The 8,647-nt window shown below is 39.4% G+C and overlaps 1 pseudogene; it reads left to right on the top strand.

Annotated features, from left to right (window-relative positions):
• The window catches only part of LOC101998989, a 3,618-nt pseudogene extending 1,152 nt beyond the window's left edge, over positions 1-2,466 (top strand).
• Positions 2,467-8,647: the final 6,181 nt, after the last annotated feature.

The raw sequence follows: 8,647 nt of genomic DNA, 5'->3' as shown, positions 1-8,647 counted from the left end.
AGCTCAAGTTAGGCTTAGGAAGTTACACTGAGCCTCACCAAGCTCAAGTTAGGCACAGGAAGTTACACTGGGCCTCACCAAGCTCAAGTTAGGCTCAGGAAGTTACACTGGGTCTCATGAGGCCCAACATACTATAAGATTCAGCTATGCCACTCCTGCACATATACTCAAAGGACTTGATGTCCTACTAACTAAGCAGAAGGTACAGCCACATCCTGGTCTGCAGACTGAGAGAGAGAATGGTAGTGGACCTGGCTTGGGCTTTTGAAACCTCACAGCCTACATCCAGTGACAAACTTCCTCTAACAAGGACATACCTACTCCAGCATGACCATACTTCCTAATCCTTCTAACCCTTTCAATCTAATCCCCAGTGACTAAGCATTAAAATGTATGAGCCTATGGAGGGTATTCTTACTCAAACCACCACAATGTCTATGGGCTGATGAGTGGATAATGAAAATGTGGTACATTTACATAATAGACTATTATTCAGCTGTTAAGAAAAATGAAATTATGAAATTCACAGCTTAATGGATGGAGACAGGAGTGATCATTCTGAGTGAGGTAACCTAGACTCAGAAATGCATCCATGAGGGGGCTGGAGAGATGGCTCAGTGGTTAAGAGTGCTGGCTGTGCTTCCAAAGGTCCTGAGTTTAATTCCCAGCAACCACATGGTGGCTCACAACCATCTGTAATAAGATCTGTTGCCCTCTTCTGGCGTGGAAGCATACATGGAGGCAGAATGTTGTATACATAAATAAATAAATAAATAAATAAATAAATAAATAAATAAATACCCATGAATCTTTAGATCTGTGAGTTTAAATTAGAGTACCAATAGAAGTCAGGAAGCTAGTAGACGATAACGGCAGTACTTTCAACAGAGGAGAGATGGTGAGATGAACGGGGTGGGGGATGGAAAATAATGAAGCAAGAAGGATTAAATTGGTGGAAGACAGGATGGCAAGACTGAGTGGACTTGGTGGACAACAACAACCACAACATGGCACGTGGAGAGGTGGCTTAGCAGTTAAGAGCACTTAATGCTTCTACAGAGGACCTGGGTGTCGTTCCCAGCACTGATACCAGGCATCTCTCAACTGCTTGTCGCTCTGGTTCTGATGCCCTCTGGATTCCGCAAGCCTCTTCATACACACGGTGCACATTAACTCAAGAACATACACGTGCACATTGATAGAAATAAAAATAAATCTTGAAAGAAGAACACCTGAAATTGGGATGGAAGAGTTGTGCTGAGGGAGGAACTGTATGGGAAGGAATGAGGGTGGAGTTCATTAAAACATATTTTGCAGGGAGGTTCTCTTGTTTGGCTGACCCTCAGCCATGCCTGCAGTATGCTGCTTCAGCTAGGTGCTACTGCAGCCACATAAATTTTTTTACTGCTCTTCTCTGGGTGCTAATCTCTTGGGCTGCCTGACTTAACGTGTGAGTAGCACAGCATCTATTCCTCTTGGTCTCTTTGGTATTGTTATGAGCAGCATCTCCCTTTACACTAGAAAGCTGATGAGTAATATGGGGGGAAAACAGGAAGAACGTGAAGGATGTGCTAGAAGAGGTGGTGGAAAAAGTTCTTGATTGGTGAGTTGTCAAAGGCAAAGGAGGATATTTTCTAAAATGGAAGGATTTATCAGATGAAGATAACACATGGGAGCGAGAAGAGAACCCAGATTACTCTAAACTCATCTGAGTTTCTTACAGTCACAGAAAACAGCTCATGAGACAGAAAACTCAGAGAGAGGCAAGTATAAAGATGATTCTGATTCTGAAGATAAGGGAGAGAGAAGCAAACTGAAGAGGTGCTGCGGAATAGTCCTCCTCTGTGAAGGTATGCCACTGTGGTTGGTTTAATACAGAGCTCAATGGCTATTAGCTAGGAAGTGGTTAGATGGGCCATTTGGAGACAAAGAGGTCTCATGGAAGAAAAAAGTAGAATTGCCAGCTGGACACAGAGGGAGAAAGCCATGCAGGAGGAGCAGTAAAAGTCCCCTGTCATATGGCAACAACTAAGATAAATAGAAATTATAAGAGCCAGTGGGACAAGCCTAAGCTATAGGACAAGCTTTTATAATTAATAAGTCTCTCTCTGTGTATGCGTGTGTGTGTGTGTGTGTGAGAGAGAGAGAGAGAGAGAGAGAGAGAGAGAGAGAGAGAGAGAGAGAGAGAGCTGGCAGACCAAAGAAACATCTGTCTGCGAAGAAGAAAGAGTCAGAAAAGTAAGGAGGCTTTGCCTGGGGTCTGGAGCCTGCACGGATTATCAGAGCTACTGGCTCCAGTGGAGAGCTCATGTTCCAGATGAAATGAAAGAGCTCTGAGGAGACTGACCTGGTCCCTGCCAAGGAAGACAATGTCAGTGCCCACAGGTTGTCATATCCTTCTGTGTAGAAAGGCTAATGTGGCATTCCTACCCCTCAGAGGATGATGACAGAAGGAACCTAAATTAGCCCACTTGAGTTCCAACCTTTGATTGTGAGTTTTAACGGGGGAGGAAGGAGTTCTACTTGTCTTGACACCACAGAGGTGGCTTGAGAAGATGTCCTTTGAAGAGCCAGCATAGTTTCTGTGCCCTACAGCAGCCCAACCGCTTTACATCATTTCAAGCTGTATAATTTGCATCCCCATCCCAGTGGAGTGGTGTTTCAAGGCAGCCATTCTGTGCCTCGCTAAGAAAGCGGAGGGCCTTCCGTGCAGGCCACAACCTGCATGGGAGGACTTGGGTGTGGGAAAGCAAAGATACTGCTGATCTTCAGAGAGCATCTACACAACCCACAGCCTTCTTCCTGATAGTATTAATCACATTTTTACAGCCTAGCATGTGTGTAGTTTTTGACTATTAATGGTATATTAATTGGTGGTTGGAAGGTTGGGGTAGGGAGAGAGGGAGATGGGTGGAATCATTTTGGTTAAATTTGGAGCCTGGTTGAGGACAATGGTGAAACAGTAGAAAGAACAACTAACTAATGAATTGGTTCTATGATTTTTGAATATTTTGCCTTTTCAAAAAAAATTTCATTGGCACCATAGATGAAGATGGAGAAACTATTAAAAAAAAAACTCTGTGAATATTGAAACCTACAGCCAAGGTGCTCCTGACCCGAGCTCATTGTGGACCACAAAGGATAAAGCCAGTTCCAGAGTTACCAAAGCTGCCATTTGAAGATGGAAATTGACTGAGGAGGAACAGTTTTATTGGAGAGTATATATATATACAGGTGACCATTCTGCCTTAGTGGTGCTAATTCCTGAAACTGGAGAAAAGATCTTTCCAATTATGAAGTTATAAATATCAGTTTGCCCATCCCTGCCACTGGCTCATGCATTGCAGGATGGCCTATGGGAGGTGGGACAGGAGGGTCTCTACTCTTCGAATGGAAAATCTTGAAGCCTCTGTTCTTTTTTGTTGTTGTTGCTTTTTTCTTGGCTTTGAACCCCAAAACTTCTCAGTAGGCTTAGTTACTGATAACACAAATCCCACTGGGTCAGTTTAAGGGTTGAATGACTTCACAGGTCCCCTGTTCTCAGGAGATTAACTTTCATAGTGGGGTAGTAGTTCACTTGAGAATAAAAACTCTTCAGATTAACTGATATCCAAAATACTGTCTTGAATCATGTGATAAAATCAATTTTTAGTATTGTCTAGACCTGCAAATAGAACTACATTGTAAAAATCTTTTAAAGCATGTGTTAGATGTATGCAAAAACTTTGTTTAAATGTAGACTTCATACCATACTGCCAGTTTTTGTCTTTAAACTATGGACTTATAAAAAAATCAAAACATATCATTCATGTATGAAATTTTTAGACAATAAAAATTAGCAAATAACTGGCTTTGCATTCATAAAATAAGCATTAAAATTTGAAGGTCCAATACAAAAACAGAATATAAAGCTTATTACTAACATTTGATATCAGTCACACGTTGAAGTGATTGAAGTGATCATTTTATTTACATCTTCTTACTTTTGAAAGATTTATTTATTTTATTATTTTATGTACATTGTTGGTGTCCAAGGAATCAGATCCTCTGCAACTGGAGTTACAGATGGTTGTGAGCTGCCATGTGGGTGCTGGTTATTGAACCCATGTCCTCTGGAAGAGCAGCAAGTGCTCATAACCTCTGAGCCAACTCTCTAGCCCATCACTTTGCTTTTTTAATGTGACCATAACATTTTTTTTCTTTTTTGGTTTTTCGAGACAGGGTTTCACTGTAGTTTTAGAGCCTGTCCTGGAGTCCTGGAACTAACTCCTGTAGACCAGGCTGGCCTTGAACTCACAGAGATCCGCCTGCCTCTGTCTCCCAAGTGCTGGGATTAAAGGCGTGTGCCACCATCGCCCGGGTAACAAACTTTTAAATTATGCATGTGCCTCATATTATATTTGTTAGCATTGTTTGTTCTTGACTGTTTTGTGATTTTATATTATCTAATAGTTCCAAGTAGTTAATTATGGGGGGTATGGTGGCTCTAATAGTTATGACCCCAATAGACTCATGTGTTTGAATGCTTGGCCCATAGGGAGTGGTACTACTATCAAGTGTGCTCTTGTTGGAGGAAGTACATCACTATGGGGGCGGGCTTTGAGGTCTTATATGCTCAAGCCATGTCCAGTGTGGGACACAATTCTCCTTCTGCTGCCTGTGGATCAAGATGTACAACACTCATCTACATCTCCAGCACCATGTCTGCCCGAGTCCTGTCAAGATAATAATGGACTAAACTGTTGTGGCTTTTCTATTGTTTTATTAATAAATAAAGCTTAGAGTCAAATATTAGGGAATAAATCTAACTGATCCATGAAGCAATGGAGAAATGATCACCTGACCCTTTTATCCACCTTTCCTATTGGAAAATTGTGCACATCTTTTAAGCCCCTCCTTATTATTTCTGTGTCCCTCTATCTTCCTTTGAGTCAGCCGGAAAACTCTGGTCCACTCTGTTGGCAGTCTCAAAGTGATAACCTAAATAAATCTCCCACAACGTCTTCCTCTTTTTGTCTAAATAAAAGGGAAGGTTTTAACTCCAACATAGCAAAACTATATACAATAAGAATAATTATCGGGTATTGGCTAAGTAAAATGAAAGTTATTAACTTTAACAAAATGAAACTATATTCAATAAGAGCAATTATCAGGCATTGTCTAAGTAAAAAGAAAAAGTATTAACTTTAGCAAAATGAAACCATATACAATAAGAATAATCATCAAGTAAGAATTACATTCAGAATGTCCAGTTCACTTTTATTTGGAAAACTCAGAGAAATTACTTCATTATCTATCTTCTCTTGGTGAGTTCAAAGTTTTGTGCCTAATTTACTTTCTACTGTAACTAAGGTAATCTATAACTATAACTTCCTAGTCTTCCACCAGACACCCAAGAGGGATGTAATATTACCTGAGTAGACAAGAAGTGCAGAGCAAACAACTTCCGAAACCATAGAAATGATGGAGACATTTGGCTGTCTGGACAATCACCCACGGTTATTCTGCAATGTTGGGGCATCCAAATTCAGCATACAGGCCTAGAATATCTGTAACTATAACTTTCTAGTCTTCAACCCACCAGACACCCAAGAGGGATATAATATTACCTGCATGAAGAGGAAGTTCAGAACAAACAACTTCCAAAGTCATAGACATTTTGTCTGGTGATGACAGCATCTTTACGGGACCCCGAAAAACTGAAAAAAAAAAAAGATCAAGTCCTGGGAGCTAGTTGTTGTCCAGTCTTTGTGTGATGGGGACATACCAGGCTTATCTGAAGTTCTGACTGAAGTAGCGAATGATGCTGGACCATCTTAGCTAACTGCCTTGAAATTGTCCTGAGAAGTTTTATAGTCCAGAGTTGATCACTGGGTAGTGTTTGTCAGCTTAGTGTTGTTGCCATTTTTTTTTTTTGCCAATTTTGAGATAGTGTTTATACCTTAAGAAACCAAGGGATTGACTGGGTGATGGTGGTACACACCTTTAATCCCAGCACTTGAGGGGCAGAGGCAGGTGAATCTCTGTGAATTTGAGGCTAGGCTGGTCTACAGAGTGAGTTCCAGAATAACCAGGACTGTTCCACAGAGAAGCCCTATCTTGAAAAAAAAAAGGACTAGAGAGATGGCCCAGAGGTTAAGAGTACTGGATGCTCTTCCAGAGGTCCTGAGTTCAATTCTCAGCAACCACATGGTGGTTCAAAATCATCTGTAATGAGATCGGTGCCCTCTTCTGGCCTGTAGGCATATATGCAGGCAGAATACTATATATATAATAAATAAAATCTTATAAAATCCCAAGTGATTATGGGATTATTGACAATAGAATAGTTACTTTTTTTCTGTCCCATATTAGGTGCCCCCTCTGACAAGAGACAGAGATTTTGGTTTTCCTTTAACAAGCATGCTTGGGTTTAGAAAAGGAGAGAGCCAATATTCAACTCCAAAGCCACCTCTAATTTTAATTTCTTAATTGAGTTGGGACAACAAAAAGCTATTTGCATTATATGATAGCAGAAACAAACATTTGGAAAGATTTATGATTTTTTTTCCTGTTGGAAATGTACTATAACTGCATGTCATGTAGGATTGTATGGTATACCTATAGTATGCTTTATATTGTAATATGAAAAAAAAACTGTTTCATTTTACTAAAGACATATGCTGGAACATTGTCAGTCTTATTTTGTACAGGTATTTCCATGATGACCATAATTTCTAATAAATATGTAATTACAGAATTAGCCTTTTCAGAACTCAAAGCAGTTGCCCATTGAAATCCTGAAAACCTGTGGTATGGTGCACATACTTTAATTTTCCAAACTCTGAAAAATGAAACAAATCCATCTGCATTCTTAATTAGCATTTTCAAAAGCCAAAGATTCAGTTAATATTTTTATAGATAATGGTTCTGATATCATTTAATTTACAGCTGAAGTCAATCTTTGTAAAAAATCAGTAAAGGCTTCTTTTGGGCCATGTATAATTTTTATAAATGACTCCATTCTCTTTCCTGATTCTTCAACCAAGTTCCAAGCATAAGGCCAAGGTGTGATCATCAAATCTAAATGGTCTTTTCAAATCAGCATACTGGCCTTTACTGAGAAGCTGGTCTTGGAATTTTCCATATCTCTATCCATACTTTTTTGCTGTTCTATGATGCTGTTCTACCATACTTTCCATTGTAACTGAGGACTGGCTTCCAATATTGCTGCAGCTATATCTTTCCAGTCTTGTAGAATAATTCTGTCCTGAGTTGCTTGTGAATTTAACATCTCTTTCACAAAGGGTGAGTCCATACCACACGAAACAACTGCTTCCTTAAATATCTTCAAATCTAACATTTCTGCAGGACCCTTGTTAGCTTCTACATAGCATTGGGGTGTCTATCATCTGTTGGCCATTCTTGTATAGTAACTGGATAAATTAATGTTGATTTTATGATAATCATGGACTGCTCCTCTTACGTTTCATAATGCAATGAAGTAGGTTCTGCTCTAAATTCCTTTGTCTCTGTGTGAGTATTTTTATTAGTTCCATTAGTAGATCTTTTAAAGGATTTTATCTTATTAGTCAAGTTTTCATAGTTGGCACCAATATCAAGCCACTTTTAAAGGATAAAATATGAATTACCAAACTGATAATATTTATAATTGACATTATGTCAATCCCAGCTTAGTTGTTATTCCTTCATTTATTTTTTTTTCATTTCCAAACCAAACCATCCATTTCTACACAGAAACCTAACTCCCTACATTGAAATATTCACCATTCATAACATGGGAGATATATATATATATATATATATATATATATATATATATATTATTTTTTAAACCTAATTTTCCCTTTATGAATGTCCAGGTGTCTTACTGGGAATTCTTTTTTTTTATTAGTGCATGTTGTATGTAAAAGTGTTTTTTCCTTTTGTTACACCTCAGGCTTTACATGAACTTACAATAACTACCCATTATTCCCTTGCTGTTAACCACTGGACCGTTTCTTAGATACTTCTTCACACACTCTGCATTGAATTAGGATTGCTTTCATGAACATGGATAGTGGGCTATTTACTTGAACAAGGACAGTTTCCCAGTGGCTATCCTACTGAGGAATTTGACTTTTCGTTTTTTAGCAAACATTTTACTTCTATAGCTCCCTAAAGAGGGGTGGGGCCTTATGAGGTCCCATGGGCCCTTCCTCCATCAGTGCAAGCTTCATGCATGTAACCACTGTGGTTTGCAAGTTCTGGGTGCTACAGCCTTGCTGTTTCTAGACGACAGCATCTCGTAGCACTTCTTCCCATCCTTCAGTGTTCCCTAACCAAGCCTTGGAGCCAGTGATGATGATGTTTCCTTCAGGAGCTGCTTATTCTCTGCACTTTGGCCAGTTGTGAGTTTGTCTCTTAACTGATGCTTTCTGCAAGTCTAATAGCAGTAGTAACCTGTGTGTAAAATTACAAAGATTTAGAAGGTAATTTGACAATGTATCCTTTAAAAAAACAGGAGCAGTAGGTTTCTTTGTCTAGTTGCCATAACCCCCTGCCCATGAACTTTTGACATTTATAATACCAGGTGTGGATTCCCTTCTGTGGAGCTGTCCTCAAATTTAAGCAGAAAATAATTGGTCACTCCCATAGCAATTATGTT

The sequence above is a fragment of the Microtus ochrogaster genome, chromosome X, assembly GCF_000317375.1.
Source record: "Microtus ochrogaster isolate Prairie Vole_2 chromosome X, MicOch1.0, whole genome shotgun sequence".
Taxonomy (NCBI): Eukaryota; Metazoa; Chordata; class Mammalia; order Rodentia; family Cricetidae; genus Microtus; species Microtus ochrogaster.
This window is presented reverse-complemented; position numbering and strand designations above follow the sequence as displayed.